The sequence below is a fragment of the Prionailurus viverrinus genome, chromosome B4 (genome assembly GCF_022837055.1).
Source record: "Prionailurus viverrinus isolate Anna chromosome B4, UM_Priviv_1.0, whole genome shotgun sequence".
Taxonomy (NCBI): Eukaryota; Metazoa; Chordata; class Mammalia; order Carnivora; family Felidae; genus Prionailurus; species Prionailurus viverrinus.
In genome coordinates, this window is record NC_062567.1 from 96,417,362 (window position 1) to 96,438,235 (window position 20,874).

A 20,874-nucleotide genomic window follows, 5' to 3' on the forward strand; every position below is an offset into this window, starting at 1 on the left:
CAATGAATAACTTTTTGTCAATAGATTCAACAATTTGGTTGGAACGAGCAAATTATTAAGTGAGTCCACTTCAAAACCAACATGAGAATAAAGAACAAATCTCAGTAGCCTCCCATTAAAAACAAAACAAAACAAAAAAACAAGAAAGTTCTGAAATTGTGTGTTGCCTGCAAACTGACAAGCTTGTCAACCAGTTTCAAGGATATTGAAAGAAAATACAGTACTCATGGGTCAGATACAAAGGTCAATATTTTACTCAACAATGGTTATGAATTAAAGCTTTTAAAAACATTTTTGTTTCTTAAATTGTTTTTATATTTAAGAAATCAAATAGTCCGATAAAACCTGAAATAAAAATATAGTTGCCCCTGGAACCAGAGCTGACAGAACATGCTAAAGATGCTTTAGCAAAGAAACTGCAAAAAGAAAACAACAGCAAAAAAAGTTAAGAACTAGAACATTCAAAGGAAACACCAAAACCGCTGTTGAACCCACCATTTCCTTTGGGTTGAACAAGTTCAAAATCATTTTCTTCTCAGAATTGAGAAATGACCTAGGCTAAAAGTCTATAGCTACTTGAATAGTGTAAACATTAATTAAGTCAATGCTATGATTATATTGGTTACATTATCTCTTCAAGCATTTATATCTTGTATTCCTACCTGAAACACTTGGGTTATGTTTAGATACCTAAGAGTTTCTAGTGCTCAGGTATGTGACAAGTTTAACTTATGCATGATTAAATCTAGCAGCATTATACAACACAGTGTAAGTACTTCATAAACACCAGCATTAATCTTTTAACATTTATTTTTGTATGTGTATAGATTTAGAAAATATATTTATCCTTTTTGTATTTATAATAATTTTTAAAGTTTAGCCATCACAATTAAGATAAATTGGTTTCGTGGGGCACCTACATGGCTCAGTCTGTTAAGCACCCAACTTCGGCTCAGGTCATGATCTCACAGTCTGTGAGTTCAAGCCCCACATCGGGCTCTGTGTTGACAGCTCAGAGCCTGGAGCCTGCTTCGGATTCTGTGTCTCCCCCTCTCAGCCCCTCCCCTGTTCATGCTTTGTCTGTCTCTGCCTCAGAAAAATAAATAAATGTTAAAAAAAATTTTTTAATAAATATTTTTTTAAAAAGATAAACTGGTTTCAGAAAAGGACTGTTTAAAGGAAATATACTTATTTTTTAATGTTTATTTATTTTGAGAGAGATAGAGAGCAGGGGGGTGGGCAGAGAGAGAGAGAGAGAGAGAGAGAGAATCCCATGTAGGCTCCATGCTGTCAGCACAGAACCCGATGCAGGGCTCGATCCCTTGAACCATGAGATCATGACTTGAGCCATGTCTCAGTTGCTTAACTAAATGAGTCACCCAGGCATCCCTAAGTAAATATATTTTAAATGAGAACCAAAAATTCTAAATAAAATGTGGCAAAAGTTATTTAAATGGAGTTTTATTTTGAAAAATGAAAGTAGTGAAAATTTGGAAATTGAGCTTGTTTTTTTCATATTTAACAAATATTTAACTGAGAACTGCAACTATGGACTAATTCTTAGAAAAAAAAGAATAAAATGAGTGTTAATTGATCAGCATAATTTTTCAGGAAAGTTATATGGTACAAAAGAACAGCATATTTCACTTCACATTAGACTTTCAAAGTAGAGAGGATCATTTTAAAAAATAAAGTACAGTAAAACCTTGGTTTGTGAGCATAATTCATTCTGGAAACATGCTTGTAATCGAAAGCACTCGTATGTCAAAGTGAATTTCAAGAACCAATGACTCAGTTGTGATCATGTGACATTCAGCGTCGCGTACTACTCGTATTGCAAGACCTCGCTCGTTTATCAAGTTAAAATTTATTAGAAATGTTTCCTCGTCTTGCAGAACACTCGCAGAACAAGTTAATCACACACATACTGATATATCAGAGGTCTTCAGAGTTCTTCATCAATTTTCTCAAGAATTCTTACAATCTTTTGACATTTAAATTGTTCTCTTTTTACAGACGAATAGTCATTATTTTTTCATTTGTTCTCCTTCAAATGTTAACTAATTTAATCCTAGACAACATTTTATTTGTCAATATCTTTTGAATAAATTCCTGAAGTCCTAAATCTTTTGCAAGAATTGCAATTTCATATTGCAATTGCATCGTATTGTAGCATGTTGACAGCATTGCACAATTAACAAGACACTTATAAAGGTGTTGACTCTTCCTGCAAGGATTAGGTGTTAGTGATAATGGAATAGGAATATTTGAATTGGAAATAATTGTGTGTAAATTTATAAACAAGTTTTTGTGTATGTTTCATGACTGCTTTAGCTGTCCTTTGCCACCTTGTAATTGTGCTGATTTGAATGTGAATATTTTCACAATGAGGATGTATATTTTAATTGTTTTACAAGAATATTTTAGGATAGAATCTATAGTATCTTCTAATAATGGAGCAAGGTACCATTGTCACCAATATCCTTTTAATCTTATTCTCATATTGATAAGAAACTTGAATTTAGTATGTAGATTTCAGAATTATAAAAAATGGACGATTCCTGTAAGTACAGGTTTATACACAGAGTTCCTGGTTGAAAATATTCCTAGACTCCACTAGGATGGAGTGTTAGTGTGTTAGTCACTATATTCATACTGTATATCATGGAGTATTTAAAACATTATTGATAGAAATATAATGCAAGCCACACATGTTATTTTAAATATTTTTGTAGGTATATTAAAAAAAATAAAAAGAATCAGGCAAAATTAATTTTACTAACAGACTTTATTAATCCAAATTATCCAAAATATTATTTCAACATTCAATCAGTATTAAGAATATTAAAGAGAGGGGCACCTGGGTGGCTCAGTTGGTTGAGCGTCTGACTTCAGATCAGGGCATGATCTCACAGCTCGTGAGTTCGAGCCCCGCGTCGGGCTCTATGCTGACAGCTCAGAGTCTGGAGCCTGCTTCGGATTCTGTGTCTCCCTCTCTCTCTGCTGCTAACCCACTTGCATTCTGTCACTGTCTCTCTCAAAAATAAGTAAACATTAAAAAATTTTTTTAATAAAAAAAGAATGTTAAAGAGAAAGTTTACATCCTCTGTTTTACATAAAGTCTTTAAACTACAGTATGTATTTTATACTTAGAACACAATTCAGTTTAACCTAGCTACATCTCAAGGGCTCAGTAAGCCCCACGTGACTAATGGCTATGACACTAGACAGCACAAATTTAAAGACTGAGATCTTGCAAGTGCCTCAGCTCTAGAGCACATCCTGTCCAATATCCCACCAGGCTTCTGTTTACTTAATGTGATTTGAAGTGAGGATTCTGAATCAGAGGGCATTCTGACGAAATGTTTGCACCCTCTCCAGATTCACACATTGAAGCCCTAACTCCCAAAGTGATGGTATTAAGAGGAGGGGCCTTGAGGAAGTAATTAAGTTTAGATGAGGTCATGAAGGTGGAGCCTCATGATAGGACTAGTGTCTTTATAAGAACAGGAAGAAACCAGAAATCTCTCTCTTGCTCTCATTCTCTGCACTATGTGATGACAGAGTGAGAAGGCATTCCTCTGCGGCAAGCCGGAAAGAGGCCCTCACCAGGAACCGAATCAGCCTGCACACAGATGGTGGCTTGTCCCACCAGTAAAGTTTTGTTGTTTAAAGCACTCAGTCTGTATTTTGTTATAACAGCCTGAGAGGACTAAGGCAGAGGGAGAGACAGTAAGAGGTGATATAATGCAGCCAATTCGCCTCATAATTTAGCAGAAAAGGAAGACATGTGTGTAAAGGGAATAAGAGAGCACAGAGGAAAGGAAGGTCAGAAAATGCAGCAGAGAAAAGGCAACATTTGAGTTGAGCTTTAAGGGATGAGTAGCAGTTTGACAAAGAAAGGAGTAAGAAAATGACAGTTGAGTCAAAAGGAACAGAAACACTGAGTCAGAGAGGAACTTGGCATGTGGTGCCTGCTGAGAAGCTTAATGAAGCCAAAGTACAGGAGAGCAGCTCTCCAGGGTGGGTAGGTGGCTTGAGGATTGTGAAAGTTTTGGATAAACCACTGAAAAAAAAAATAATAATAAAAGTAACTGATTTAAAATGCTGAGGAGGGGCGCCTGGGTGGCGCAGTCGGTTAAGCGTCCGACTTCAGCCAGGTCACGATCTCGCGGTCCGTGAGTTCGAGCCCCGCGTCGGGCTCTGGGCTGATGGCTCAGAGCCTGGAGCCTGTTTCCAATTCTTGTCTCCCTCTCTCTCTGCCCCTCCCCTGTTCATGCTCTGTCTCTCTCTGTCCCAAAAATAAATAAACGTTGAAAAAAAAATTTTTTTTTAAAAAATAAAATGCTGAGGAACAAAAAAAACATTGATGATGCCCAGCAGCATGGGTTTTCTACTTTCTGTAGTTCTACTTAGTAGAAATCAAACCAACACACATTTTTGGTCAAGGATTGGCTGACCAAGCTCACAGGGAGATCCTAAAGCGAGGCTATGGGAGATACTGGTGTGAACATGCTTATGATTCCTGATCATTGGTACCTAGGTTAGATAGAAAAAAGGAACAAACAGGTTGGGGGGGGGGGTGGGGAGGTGATGGGTGAGAGAATAAGATGAGAAGCTTCAGAGTCACCAAAAGCACAGAGAGCAGATTTAGTAGCAGGGACTGTGCCAGCGCTTGAGAGGTGGGAGGCAGAAGATTGTAGGAATTTGGAGGTAGGGTATTTCAGTTGGAGTTTGGAAGCAGAGTAGCTCTAGCTGATACATCTATGTGAGTGATGTGTTAAAATCAATGAAGTAGAGTTGGCTAAAGAAGTTTGTGGGCAGGGTGTTAGACATCCAAACAGAGACTACCACTATGGACCACACACAGTCCACATCTTCAAGGATTGTAGGGGGCATCTGAGGATGATGAGGGTAAGAATGGAATTCAATGCAAATGAATGTCATGTACTTAGAAAATCTTACTGAGGAAAGCTCATGTAGCGATGGTCCAGAAGCAGCAGTAGAAAACTAGGAGAATTTTGGCTCCACCGTCCTAAGATACAGGAAATGAGAGTGAATGAGTGCCTTCAGCCTAAGTACTTTGCCAGAGATAAGATGTCATTAGGACAAAGAGAATCTATGTGGTGAAAAATAGTGGTTCTCAAACTTTGCCTGTAGCCTCGAAACACTAGGGAGAGATGATTAAAAGCATAGGAGAATTGTCGTGGTGCGGGCCACCTAATGCACAAGGTGTATGAGTCATTGGTACAAAGAAGAGAGATAACCCTTAGTTTAATTCACTTCTTTCATTTACTCACTGTGAGCTTGAGCAAGTTACTTAACACTGAGGCTCAATTTCCTCATCAAAAATTTAGCTGTACGAGACATACTTTCCAGGATCACAATGAGGTAAACATTAACTCAGAACATGGTAGACCATGATATGCCACGCCATGAAAAGTACACGACCATGGATCTCTGTCTTGTGAAGGGACCATAGTGACCTAGCGGAAGATAGCCATCTTCTTTGTGTAAGTGAAATGGTCCAGGATATGACTATCAGGCTTCTCAGGCTTGGACAAGATAAAAGCCAAAGGGCAGAATGTGCAGGCATGTTGCTATGGTAACTTCATACCAGCTCTCTCAGCCTCTCCTCCTGAGAGCTGGTCTTCCTGCACACAATTTGCAGTTTGTGCAAAGATCTTTGTTGGTTTCCGGAGAGGCTGGTAATATAACTGCTGTAGCCTGTGAAGCACTCTCTGATGGAGTCCCTGGAGAGAGGCCCTGAGGCCACTTGATGGTATGCACAGTGACAACTTCCTTTTTGCTTTATTCAAATCAGAACAGCATCACTCCATAGAGAAGCAGAAAAGGTAGACCCAGGCAGATTTTTATGCTGAAACTCAGGTCATATTTGGACTCTTACTGAACTAAGAAATGCAGAGAATATGAACCTTCAGTAATGTTTTTCTCGGAAATATGCCCGTGCTAAGGAAAGTTTTTAGAAATATGTATAGAAAGACAAGTTTAGCAATGCTTAAGAGTTTAGAAATGCATGTTACTAATTCTCATGGTAACACCTTTGAGTTCATATTTTTAAAATGACTACTCTGTTTAAGTTTGAGCAGAATTGATTCCAGTGCTTGTAAATTTGGTTTAGATGTTGTCTCTCTCGTTACACCAAAGGCAAAATTTAGAAGTTCCACTGTGACTTCCTTTGGAAAAAAACTGTTCCTTGAGGTTTGTGTGGCTAAAGCTGAAGTTAGGAAGTGACAAACTAACATCTAAAGTACAAAAGGATAGAGAACAGGAAGTACTTAAGTTACATACATTAACAAGACATTCTTCTTGATGAGACTTAGTTAGACTCCTCTAAGCTGTCCTCTTGACTTAGACCTCAACCTTACCCCTACCCCCTATCCTTGCCAGACCAGCATAGCCCAGTTTTATCAACAGTCCTGTCAGTTGAGAGTGTTGGGGAGCAAGAATTCTGTCCCCTTCAAGGTCTTTCTAGCTTACTAAGAATCAGGGGTACCTGGGTGGTTCAGTTGGTTAAGCATCTGACTCTTGGTTTCAGCTCAGGTCATGATCTCATGGTTCATGGGTTCAAGCCCTGTGTCTTGGGATTCTCTCTCTCTCCCTCTCTCTCTGCCCCTCCCCTGTTCACTCTCTATCTCTCTCTCTCAAAACAAATTGAAATTTTAAAAAGGAATCTAAGAGATTCTCTGAGACAGACTAACAGGAGAAAATCAAATTTAATAATGTATGTGAAGCGAATCCACATAGACATGGAAATTCCAAAGGCAGTCAGGCAAAATGAGGTATTTATGTCACCTTGAACTAAGGAGAAGGGGGGAGGGGTCTAGGACCTCAGAGGAAAGGAATGCTCTTCACAAGGTGATAAGAAGAAGGAGGACTTGGGTGTAAATTTTAAAACTAATAAGTAAATAAATAAATAAGAATTTTAAAAAGTTAAAATAAATAAACTAAATAATTCCCACCACCCACCACCCCCCCCCAAAAAAAAAGAAGAAGGAAGAGGAGGAAGAAATGTTTGGTAATTAGATGTTTGCCCTTCCACACAGATGGTTCACTCAAGTACAAATTATCTCTGCTAATAAACCTCTATTCTGGAAAAGACCCCCATTTTAGATGCTTCTATTTTGTTAAGGGAGGGGCAAATGGTCTTGATTGCTTGCAGGTCAAAATAATCTTTACAACGAAGTGGGCTTCCCTTGGCCCCGGCAAGAGAAAATCTCCCCCACCCTTGATATATGATTACCCTCAATATCTAATCAAATTTCTCACCCCTCACCCTTGATATCTGATAAGTCTGGCCTGCTCTTTATAATTTTTCATCCACTAACGCCTCCCCCACATCCAACTCTGCTTCCTGTCTGTAAATCCCCAGCTGCCTTTATTGTTTTCAGAACTGAGCCCAGTTCTATACTGGGGCCTCTTTTCCCCTTTTGCAATAGTTTCTGAATAAAATCTACCTTTACTGCTTTAACTAGTGTCTAGCTCTGGTTCTTTCAGACAATACGCTCAACCAGGTTCATATATATACATTGTTCCAATATTCAGGGTAATATATGATCTCAGTGCCCACATGATGGTGTCAGAAGTATAAATTAATACAAGTTCTAAGAGGGTAATTGGACACTCCATATTTGAAATCTTAAAAACACTCATACCTCATTATCCAGTAATTCTATTTCTAGGAATCAATCCTAATAAATTTGGAATAGGCCTTATGTATAAATATAACCATGGCAGTGTTATTTATAATAAAGAAAAAATGAAAACAATCTAAATATCCAGCAATAAAAGTACAATGCATTCATTTGAGAAAACACTGTACAGTCCTCAAAAATGTTTATGAAGAATTACAACAGCCAAAAATATACTTATGAAATGATAGTAAGTAGAGAAAAATAAGCAAGATACGAAGTTGCATAAAACTATGCCTTCATTTAACAAATAAGTCTCTGAATATATATAATTTAATATGTATATGTATATGTATATATATATATATATATGTATGTATAGTAAAACCCTGGATTGCAAGTAACTTGTTCTGCAAGTATTCTGCAAGACAGGCAAACATTTCTAATAAATTTTAACTTGTTAAATGAATGATATCTTGCAATATGAGTAGTAAGTGACGCCAAATGTCAAATGATCACAATTGAGTCAATGGTTCTTCTCTCTCCCTCTCCCTCCCTCTCTCTCTCTCTCTCTCTCTCTCACTGCAGGATTGTGGGTGATTGCCTCCCATGCTCAGATGCTCGGTCTCAGGCCACAGTGTTTGGCAGAAATCAGTGACTTTTCAGAACATTGGCAAGTGCCCACAACTGGCATTAGTGTATTTTTTGTCACTTCAAAGCACAAGAGTAAGCTTAGGAATGCTTTGCTTCATTCTAGGTCAGGCTGCCTGCAGATATAGACCCTTTCCTCTGTTGCTTTATTGCCAGTTACACTAAAAACAGTATATGACAAGAGTTTATTAATACTGTACTGTGCCAACATCCATGCAAGTGTATACGATGGCTTCCATGCAGGAAAAGATGCCATTGAGCCAATAGATAACAGTGATTCGATTAGTGATCATGAAAGTCATCCTACACAATAAACCTCCTCTCTCTGGTCTCCCTCACACCAGGCACAAAGGTTTGCAAAGGTAAGTGCAGGTTAACTTATTTTTCTATATATTTTGTATTTTCTTCACTATTTTATATTATATTATGTATTGTAGTCATTTTTATATGAATATTTTTGGATTGCGGAATGAACCATCTGCGTTTCCATTATTTTTTATGGGGAAATTCGCTTTGATATACGAGTGCTTTGGATTACAAACATGTTTCCAGAATGAATTATGTTCGCAAACCAAGGTTTTACTGTATTCTAAAAACATACATATGTATATGAAACATTGAAAGTACCCCAAAATTAAAAAAAAAAAAAAAGGGAATCTTCTGAGAGGTTTTTTTTTTTTTCTCCTCAAAAAGTCAAGATTCTTAGTTGCAAACAAAAGAAGTCATTCTGACAAAGTTAAGCAGCAAAGGCACTTATAAGAAATTGACAGGGTGATTGAGGGCACTGAAAACACAGTCTGCAGGCAAAACTCAGAGCAATGCCTAGGTCTGGCTGATAAGAAAACCATCACCACTGTTGCTGTCAAGTAACAAATGCCACCAGCAGGACACAACTGTTGGCTGTCAGAAATTCTAGAAAGCTACCACCTTTTAAACCGCAACCCCCAGAATCTGTAAATGTCTGTTGCTAATCACCCAGCGAAAAACAAACAAACAAAGGAAACAAGGTGGAGGCTATTTCTTCAAGTTGCTCAACTCCAAATCAAAGTCATGGGGGGTTTTGACATAACTGACTTAGATTATGAAGGGATACTTCTGACTGCTGGCAGGAAAGTATAATGTAGGGGCAGAGGAGAAAGCAAGGAGACAACTGAGGAAGGTAGTGCAATAATCCAGGTTGGTGGTGAAGAGAGGCTGATTGAAAAGGGAGTGGTGAGAAGTGGATGAATTCCAGATCTACTTCAAAGATGAGTCAATCAGATTTACTAATGGATTACATACATGTGAGGAGTGAAACAGGAATCAAGGGAGACTCCCAAGATTTTGTCCTGAGAATTTGGAGACTGAGTTGTAATGAACTGAGATGGGAAAGATCGTGTATGGAGATGACAAGCAGCAGCTGAATACATGACAGCAGCTCAAGGCTGGAGATAGAAATATAGAAAATATTTTTGCATAGTGGCTCGTACCTCTTGAACAGTGGGTAGGGATTTCCTGTTGGGGCCAAGTACAATCTGGGCATACCTGGGCATGTTTGGTTGAAATCCCATTTTCTTAAAAATATTTTTAAAATGTTTATTTATTTTTAAGAGAGAGAGAGAGAGACAGAGCATGAACAAGGGAAGGGCAGAGAGAGACAGAGATACAGAATCTGAAGCAGGCTCCAGGCTCTGAGCTGTCAGCACAGAACCCAATGTGGGGCTTGAACCCATGAACCAAGAGATCATGACTTGAGCTGAAGTCAGACACCTAACCGACTGAGCCACCCAGGTACCCCTGAAATCCTATTTTCATGAAGACTAGGGAGCCCTCCAAGAGGGAACTTAGGTTGAGTTTGAACCAATGGAAAATTATTTAGACTTTGACAGTGAGAAAAGATTATGAACAGCATGGGGACTATGATTTGGATTCATCTTTTAATCTAAACCCCGTAGGAACACAGATAGGGTGTAAATAAAATCTAAAAGGCACCCGGGCATAGAGCACTGCCCTGGGATCCACCCTGATGGCCTGGCTCCTTTGTGGAATGGTGGCCACACAAGAGAAAAGACCAGAAAAGTAGCACATGCCTAGAAAAGTAGCACAAACTATTGGTGGAAATGGATTCATTCACCAACTAATGTAAAACAAACACTTGGACACTATCTTATGGACGGTTTTGCAAGACTTTTTGGTTCTATGTTAGGTAGTAAGGACAAGAAACCAGGGTGTGTTACCAACCTAACAATGCAGTTGGCTCTGCTTGGGTAAAAAAAAAAACAAAAACTGGTTAGAGTATGAATTTTTACTAATAAAGAGTTGAGGAAGGGGCACCTAGGTGGCTCAGTCAGTTAAGCATCGGACTTAGGCTCAGGTCATGATCTCACAGTTTGTGAGTTCAAGCCCCATGTCGGGCTCTGTGCTATCAGCAGAGTCTGGAGCCAGCTTCCGATTCTGTGTCTCCTTGTCTCTCTGCCCCTCTCCTACTCATACTCTGTCTCTGTCTGTCTCTCAAAAATGAATAAACGTTAAAAAAAATTTTTTTAAGGAGTTGAGGAAAATGAAGGAATTCAGAATATTTTTCCAAAATGTGCCACTTTGGCATGTGGACTATTTTGAGCTGAAAACAATCAAGACCCTGTGGTCTCAGGGGAAAATTTTGACCCTCCATTAGCTGCCTAGAAAAATAACATAATAACCATACTCTTGTTTACTGTGCCTTTCCTAGTAACCTCTCATAACTGGCTTTCCCCACCCCCGTCTTTGGTCTTTACTGGGAGATGGTGTTTAAGGCAGTGGCTTGGGCCATTTTAGGGAGCTACTCAGTTTTCCTGGGTATCTTTCATGTGTACAGGAGGTATACATGTTATTAAACTTCTGCTTATTTTCCAGTGTTAATCTGTCTTTTTATTATAGGAGGTATCTCAGCCAAGAATTTAGAAGGGTAGTGGGGAAATAAATCTTCCTTCTTCATAGTTACAAGAAAAGTTTCAAGATAGTTATAATTATTCTTGAATACACAAAGATAATTTACCCAGTCCTGAGAACTGCACATAACCTCAAGCCCCCAATCATCCAAGCTAGGCAAAAGAAATGAAAGTAAAAATAAACTTTATAAAGTTACAGGTTTTAAGAAGGCAATTTAAAAAATTTTTTATTTATTTTTCTTGAGAGAGAGACACATACAGAGCGTGAGCAGGGGACAGGCAGAGAGAAAGGGAGACACAGAATCTGAAGCAGACTCTAGGCTTCGCACTGTCAGCATAGAGCCCGATGTGGGGCTTGAACTCACAAACTGTGGGATCACAATCTGAGCTAAAGTTGGTGCTTAACTGACTGAGCCACCCAGGCACCCCAAAGAAGGCAAATTATATTTTGAAAGTGTATCTTCAATTGTTGAGTAGAGAAAAGAAATATATTTTTTTAAAAAAAGAGAGAGAGAAAGAAAGTGGCATTTGCCTACCATTTTCCATTTAATCTCCAAAGATGTTTAAAAACTAATTATAAAATATCAATTTGGGTGAGTCCATTCATTTTAAAATTAGGAAAATAAATAATTTAGTCTATCCAAATGAATATCAAATGCAGTGGCATAAAAAATCAGAAGATAAAGAATTTATTAAGAAACAAATTAACAGCATTCTGAATAATTTGCATCAAAATCCCCCACTGTGAATCTATAGCATAATTCTTATACTGTCAAGATATATTTTTTAAGCAATTAGCCTATCTAAAGGTAATGCTATAAAGTATGAAAATGTTCTAGGTTAAACTTAGTCTCAGTTGTACCTATGGGAAGCACATATGCATGCCTAAGTTATTAAAGGGAAGTAATAATAATAGTTAATAGATACAGTACTTATGTGTGTGTTGCACACAGTAAACATTTTTTTAACGGAGTCCATTTTTTTAAGTTTATGTATTTTGAGAGAAAGAGAGAGTATGAGTGAGGGAGGGGCAGACAGAGAGGGAGAGAGAGAATCCCAAGCAGGCTGTGCACTGTCAGCACAGAGCCCGATGTGGGGCTCAATCCCACAAACAGTGAGATCATGATCTGAGTGGAAATCAAGAGTCAGGTGCTTAACAAGCCGAGCCATCCATGCACCCCACTGTTTTTTTTTTACAAATAATTTCTTATCAATTCAATGAAGTATGTTATTACTATCCCATTTTTTTGAAGATAAGGAAGTCAAGGCACAGAAAAGTAAAATGCTCAGTCATTTAGCCAGTATATAGGAATTGATTTGAACACGGACAGCTTAAAGAAATTGTGCTCTTCACTGCAAGTAGGATTTGCAATCAGGCAGACCCTATATTAATATCAAGTGACGCAGGAGACCGAGGCCTCTGTAAGACAGCTGTACTCGGCTCTTGCTCTCCACCTTATTCATGCAGTGGCAGGAGGGCATGTTCAACCTTCCTACAAACCATCCATCTTGAACAGTGTTCATTTTGCCAATGGAAATTATTCGTAAACATCCTTATACTAATTAACAAACTCTCGGGTGTCAATTTTCATAACCGTACCTAAAATACTAAGAGCACCTTTGGAGTCTGGATTCCTGATTAGAGTGCTTCAGTGCTAACTAATTGTTCCTAGGATTTGGATTAGACTTAACTTGTACACACTAGCATACATAAAACCGGCTTATACCAAGTTATTATTGTATGAGGTATTGTGAGAAGTAAGGGAGATGATTCATTTTCAGAAATACCAAATAAAAGCTGTGTTGTCTAGTTAACAGTAGGTTTACAACCTTTTGGATATTTATATGAACACCCCCCCCCCCCATAATGGAGTCCCCAATTTTAGACACTTCACTCCCTGGTTCTTCTTCCCTTCTCCATTTCTCAGGCTTATTTTCAAGGGCTTTGCAATGAGCATGCACCAAAGAACAAAGGGAGGGCGTACTGAAAGTCGCTGCGTCACCTCAGGGAATGTACATTTGTTCCAGTCAGACTACTTTTTGCCTTCCATGGGCACAGGCGATGTCCAGGTAAGGCTGTAACCTCTGTAGTACTCAGCCAATGAGGAACCAGGGGAGGGACTTGCATGCCAAGAGACAAATTGTCTGCTATAACTGCCCTGAGTGTGCCTTTCCATTAGACACCCATTCTTGCCATAACATTGATTAAAGCCTCACTTCACTGAAGTCCAAGTCTCCCCGTCCCTCCTTTCATTGGGTCAATAGGCTTATTATTTGCTTTTTTTTTCATTGTTCTTTTTATGTATTTAAATCCAAGTTAGTTAACATATAGTATAATAATGATTTAAGGAATAGAATTTAGTGATTCATCACTTACATAGAACACCCAGTGCTCACCCCAACAAGTGCCCTCCTAATGCCCATAACCCATTTAGCCCATCCCCCGACCCAACACTCCACCAGCAACTCTCAGTTTATTCTCTGTATTTAAAGTCTCTTATGGTTTGTCTCCCTCTCTGTTTTTATCTATTTTTGCTTCTCTTCCCCTATGTTCATCTATTTTGTTTCTTAAGTTCCACATATGAGGGAAATCATGATATTTGTCTTTCTCTGACTCATTTTGCTTAGCATAATACACTCTAGTTCCATCCATGTTGTTGCAAAAGGCAAGATTCCATTCTTTTTGATCATCAAGTAATATTCCATTATATATATATATACATATATATATACATATATATATACATATATATGTATATATATATATATATATACCACATCTTCTTTATTCATCCATAGATAGATTGGGCTCTTTCCATAATTTGGCTATTGTCGATAGTGCTGCTAGAAACATTGGGGTGCATGTTTCTCTTCAAATAAGCACTGTTGTGTCCTTTGGATAAATATCTAGTAGTGCAATTACTGGATCATAGGGTAGTTCTATATCTTAATTTTTTGAGGAATCTCCATACTGTTTTCCAGAATAGCTGCACCAGTTTGAATTCCCATCAGCAGTGCAAAAGGGTTCCTCTTTCTCCGCATCCTTGCCAATGTCTGTTGTTGTCTGAATTGTTAATGTTAGCCATTCTGACAGGCATGAGGTGGTATCTCGTTGTGGTTTTGATTTGTGTATTTCCCTGATGATGAGTGATGTTGAGCATTTTTTCATGTGTCGGTTGGCCATCTCCATGTCTTCTTTGGAGAAGTGTCTATTCATGTCTTTTTCCCATTTCTTCACTGGATTATTTGGTTTTTGGGTGTTGAGTTTGATAAGTTCTTTACAGATTTTGGATACTAACCCTTTATCTGATATGTCATTTGCAAATATCTTCTCCCATTCCATCTGTTGTCTTTCAGTTTTGCTGATTGTTTCCTTCACTGTGCAGAAGCTTTTTATCTTGATGAGGTCCCAGTAGTTCATTTTTGCTTTTGTTTCCCTTGCCTCTGGAGACATGTTGAGTAAGAAGGTGCTGCAGCCAAGGTCAAAAAGATTGTTGCTTGATTTCTCCTCTAGGATTCTGATGGCTTCCTGTGTTACATTTAGGTCATCCATTTTAAGTTTATTTTTGTGTAAGGTGTAAGAAAGTGGTCCAGGTTCATTCTGCATGTCACTGTCCAGTTTTCCCAGCACCATTTGCTGAAGAGGCTATCTTTGTTCCATTGGATAGTATTTCCTGCTTTGTCAAAGATGAGTTGGCCATACATCTCTGGGTCCATTTCTGGGTTCTCTACTCTTTTCCATTAATTCATGTGTCTGTTTTTGTGCCAGTACTATAATGTCTTGATGACTACAGCTTTGTAATACAGCTTGAAGTCTGGAATTATGATGCCTCCAGTTTTGGTTTTCTTTTTCAATATTGCTTTGGCTATTCCTGGTCTTTTCTAGCTCCATACAAATTTTAGGATTGTTTGTTCTAGCTCTGTGAAGAATGCTGGTGTTATTTTGATAGGATAGGGACTGCATTGAATATGTAGATTGCTTTCGGTAGTATTGACATTTTAACAATATTTGTTTTCCGATCCATGAGCATGGAATGTTTTTCCATATTGTTGTATCTTCTTCAATTTCTTTCATAAGCTTTCTATAGTTTTCAGTGTATAGATTTTTCACCTCTTTGGTTAGGTTTACTTCTAGGTATTTTATGTGGTTTTTTTGGTGCAATTGTAAATGGGATCAATTCCTTTATTTCTCTTTCTACTGCTTCATTATTGGTGTGTAGAAATGCAACAGATTTCTCTACATTAATTTTATATCCTGCCACTTTGCTGAATTCATCCATCAGTTCCAGCAGTTTTTTGGTGGAGTCTTTTGGGTTTTCCACATAGAGTATTATGCTGTCTGTGAAGAGTGAAAATTTGACTTCCTCCTTGTGGATTTGGATGACTTTCATTTCCTTGTGTTGTCTGATTACTGAGGCTACAACTTCCAACACTATGTTGAATAACAGTGGTGAGAGTGACCATCCCTGTCATATTCCTGAACTTAGGGGGAAAGTTCTCAGGTTTTCCCTATTGAGGATTATATTAGCTGTGGGTCTTTCATATATGGCCTTTATAATCTTGAGGTATGTTCCTTCTACCCCTACTTTCTTGAGGGTTTTTATCAAGAAGAAATGCTATATTTTGTCAAATGCTTTTTCTGCATCTATTGAGAGGATCATGTGGTTCTTATCCTTTCATTTTTAATGTGATGTATCACATTGATTGATTTATGGGTATTGAACCAGCTCTGCATCCTAGGAATAAATCCCACTTGATCGTGGTGAATAATTATTTTAGTGTATTGTTGGATCCGGTTTGCTAGTATCTTGCTGAGAATTTTTGCATCCATATTCTTCAGGGAAATTGGTCTGTAGTTCTGCTTTTTAATGGGGTTTGGTTTTGGAATCAAGGTAATGCTGGCATTGTAGAATGAGTTTGGATTTTTTCCTTCCATTTCTATTTTTTGGAACAGCTTCAAAAGAATAGGTGTTAACTCTTCTTTAAATGTTTGGCAGAATTCCCCTGGAAAGCCCTCCAGCCCTGGACTCTTGTTTGTTGGGAGATTTTTGGTTACTGATTCAATTTCTTTACTGGTTATGGGTCTGTTCAAATTTTCTATTCTTCCTGTTTCAATTTTGGTAGTTTATATGTTTCTAGGAAGTTGTCCATTTCTTCCAGATTGCCCAACTTGTTGGCATGTAGTTGCTCATAATATTCTCTTATTATTGATTGTGTTTCTGTGGTGTTGGTTGTGATCTCTCCTCTTTCATTAGTGATTTTATTTATTTGGATCCTTTCCTTTTTCTTTTTGATCAGTCTAGCTAGGGATTAATCAATTTTGTTAATTCTTTCAAAGAACCATCTCCTGGATTCATTGATCTGTTCTGTTTGATTTTGGTATCATTGATTTCAGCTCTAATCTTTATTATTTCCCTTCTTATGCTGATTTGGGGCTTTGTTTGCTGATCTTTCTCCAGTTCTTTTAGGTGTAAGGTTAGGTTGTGTATTTGAGACCTATCTTCCTTCTTTAGGAAGGCCTAGATTGCTATATACTTCCCTCTTATGACTGCTTTTGCTGCATCTAGAGGTTTTGGGCTGTTGTGTTTCCATTTTCATTGGCTTCCATGTACTTTTTAATTTCCTCTTTAATTTATTGGTTAACCCATTCATTCTTTAGTAGGAAGTTCTTTTATCTCCAAGTATTCATGGTATTTCCAAATTTTTTCAAGTTTCATAGCATTGTGGTCTGAAAATATGCAAGGTATGATCTCAATCTTTTTACACTTGTTGAGGGCTGATTTGTGACCTAGTATGTGATCTATTTTGGAGAATGTTCCATGTGCACTAGAGAAGAATGTGTATTATGCTGCTTTAGGATAAAATGTTCTGAAAATATCTGTTAAATCCATCTGGTCCAGTGTGTCATTCAAAGCCATTGTTTCCTTGTTGATTTTCTGCTTACATGATCTGTCCATTGTTGTAACCAGGATGTTGAAGTTCCCTACTATTATGGTATTATTATCAATGAGTTTCTTTATGTTTGTTATTGATTGATTTGTAAATTTGGGATTCCATGTTGGAGGCATAAATATTTACAATTGTTAGATCTTCTTGGTGGATAGTCCCCTTAATTATGATATAATGCCCTTCTTCATCTCTTGTTACAGTCTTTATTTTAAAATATAGTTTGTCTGATATAAGTATGACTACTCCAGCTTTCTTTAGATGACCATTGGGATGATAAATGGTTCTCCATCCCCTTACTTTCAATCTTCAGGTGTCTTTAAGTCTAAAATGAGTCTCTTGTAAGCAGCATATGGATGGTGTTGTTTTCTTTTCCATTCTGATACCATATGTCTTTTGATTGGAGGATTTTGTCCATTGACATTTAGAGTGAGTACTGAAATGTATGAATTTAGTGCCATTGTGTTGCCTGTAGAGTTGGTGTTTTTGGTGGTGTTCTCAGGTCCTTTCTAGTCTTTGTTGCTTTTGGTTTTGTTTTGTTTAATTTTGTCTTTTCTCCACTCAAAGAGTTCCCCTTAAAATTTCTTACAGGGCTGGTTTAGTGGTCATGATCTCTTTTAGTTTTTGTTTTTCTGGGAAATTTTTTCTCTCCTTCTATTTTGAATGACAGACTTGCTGGATGAAGAATTATTGGCTACATATTTTTCCAATTCAGCATGTTGAATATATCCTGCCACTCCTTTTCTGCCCTTTCAAGTTTCTGTGAATAGGTCTGCTGTGAGCTTGATCTGTCTTCCCTTATAGGTTAAAGGCTTTTTCCCCTTGCTGCTTTCATAATTCTTTCCTTGTATGTATATTTTGTGAATTTACTATGATATGCCTTGGTGATGGTTGGTTTTTGTTGAATCTAATGGGAGTTCTCTGTGCTTCTTGCATTTTGATGTCTGTGCCCTTCCTCAGATTAGGAAAGTTTTCTGATATAATTTGCTCACATAAATCTTCTGCTTCTTTTTCTCTCTCTTCACCTTCTGGGACTCCTATAATTTGGATGTTATTTTTTTAATAAGTTACTGAGTTCTCTAAGTCTTGTATCGTGATCTGTAACCTATGTCTCCCTCTTTTTTTCTGCTTCATTATTCTCCATATTTTTTTCTTCTATATCACTCATTCGCTGCTCTGCTTTGTCCAGCCTTACCATCATGGCATCCAGTCGAGATTGCATCACAGTTATAGCATTTTTAATTTCAGCCTGGCTAGATTTTATTTCTTTAATCTCCACCCAAAGGGATTCTCTGGTGTCTTCTATGTTTTTTTCAATGCAAGCTAGTATTCTTATTATTGTGGTTCTAAATTCTAGTTCAGACATTTTATATCTGTGTTGATTAAGTCCCTGGCTTTCATTTCTTCCTGTTCTTTCTTTTGGGGTGAATTCCTTCATTTTGTCATTTTGGAGGAAGAAAAAATAATAAAATAAAAAATTAAAATTAAAAATAAAACAAAAAATCAAATAAAGGAAGCTGGATCCCAGGTATGTTTTGGTCTGCTTGTTGAAAGAGGCTTGACAGAAGAGAGAAGAAAGAGAAAGGAAAGAAGAAAAAACAGTAAGAAAAAAATGTTTTATTTTATTTTATTTTTTATGAAATTTATTGACAAATTGGTTTCCATACAACACCCAGTGCTCATCCCAAAAGGTGCCCTCCTCAATACCCATCACCCACCCTCTCCTCCCTCCCACCCCCCATCAACCCTCAGTTTGTTCTCAGTTTTTAACAGTCTCTTATGCTTTGGCTCTCTCCCATTCTAACCTCTTTTAAAAAATGTTTTAAATTACAGAATAAAATAAATGAAATAGAATAAAAAATTAAAAATTAAAAATAAAGTAAAAAAATAAAATTTTTTTAACTAAGAAAGAGAAAGAAAAGGAAGAATGAAAAAAGAAAACTTTAAGCAAATACAGAAGCAAAGAAAATGAACAAATAATCAAACCAGTGTGAGCAGAATGAAACGTGAATGGTTACATCCAGTTTCTCCTAGAACTGAAAATATGAAGCACTCTATGGTCCATATACTAAGCAGGTAGAGTGACTTGCAATGGTCTTCTGGGGGGTGTGCTTAGAGGGCACTGTTAGGCAGGGCTTAGTGTAATGGTTCTGTTCTCCACTAGGTGGCGCTACTTAGCTCACTGAGGTGGATGGGTGTACGTGTGCCCATGCACTGGTACCTGAGAGGTGGAAATGGCTTTACCCAGCTCCCTAGTCACTGGCGTAGGAACTTCATGCTCTCACACACCTTGAAACAAGCACCTCTACTTTGTCTCAGGTTTCTATCCACTCCCCACCTATAACAGGGGGCTTATTTCTGGCAATTTGGGGGCTTGGCCGAGATTCACGTCAGCAGGCAGGGTCCAGGTCCTCTTGTGAGAGGGGAGACGTGTCCCACCTCAGTTTGGGTGGCCTTTTTGCAGGAGGGCCCCTGGCCCTTGGGGGATTCGTGGAACTCAAGAACTTTTTTTACCTATGGAGATAGAAGAAGTGATGCTGGGTGTAGCCTATGGCAGCGACCTGGTAATTCTGTGCAGGGACTAAGGTAGGCAAGTTAGCCTATAAGTGTTACCTTGGGAGTCTGGAAATCCTCAGAGGCTGAGTGTGTGTGACTGAGACGTATCCTAGATATAAAGTGAATGCTGAGTCTTGAGTATCCTAGATACAAAGGGAATGCTGAGTCTTGATCCAAGGTTCCCTTCTCCTGCAAGGGAAACATCTGGAGACAGACGAAGTGGGTTCTGGAGAGTTCAGGAAACCTCCATTAAGGGTGGTTGAACATCCCAGGGAAACTCAGAAGCAGGAACTAGCCTGGTCAAGGATGGGGAACAGAAATTCTAGTATTAGGGGTAAGGGAAGAGACACCCAGAAAGAGGTGGGGACTCTTCAGATTCCCCCAGATAGTCCACTGGGACAAATGCTACAGTACTGGGAGGACGCTCCTTGTCTACTGGTTTGTGTCCAAATCTGAGGAAGGAACTGGAACAACGTGGGAAGGACATAGAGAACTTCCCTCTTCCCTCCAGGGGCTCAGGAAAGGGTTCTAGGTTATTCTCATTAAGGGAGGTCCCTTTGGGACAGGTAGAAATTGGCTTTGTCAGTGCCCCCCTCACCAGTTCTGAGGTAAGGAATTTCAAGAAGGAAATAAAACCACTGTTGGAAGCTCTATTGGACTTGGCAGATCAGGTTGATCAGTTCTGGGGACCTAATGTTTATTCTTGGGCTGAGCTGATGTTTATCACAAATATCTTATTTACTGAAGAGGAAAGAGGAATTATCGTGAGGGCTGCAATGTCTATTTGGGAAAGAGAGCACTCACCCAGCCTGGGTGTTAGGCGAGCTCAACAAAGCTGGTTGTAGACCTGGTTGGGACGACCATGATCCTGGGGACAGGGTTAGGATGCAGGATCTAAGAGAGCTAATAAAGGGATCAGGCAATCAGCTCCAAGATATCAGGATGTCACTAAAGCTTTTGAGATATATCAAGAGAAGGAGGAAACCCCAACTACTGTCTTACAGAGGCTTAGGGATCAAATGAGGAAATATTCAGGCCTCTACATTCAGAGAACCTATTGGGCAGGGTCTCCTGAAGGTTAATTTTGTCACTAGAAGTTGGCCTGATATTGCCAGAAAGTGCAGAAGATGGATGGATGGAATGAGAAGCAAATAGAAGGATTG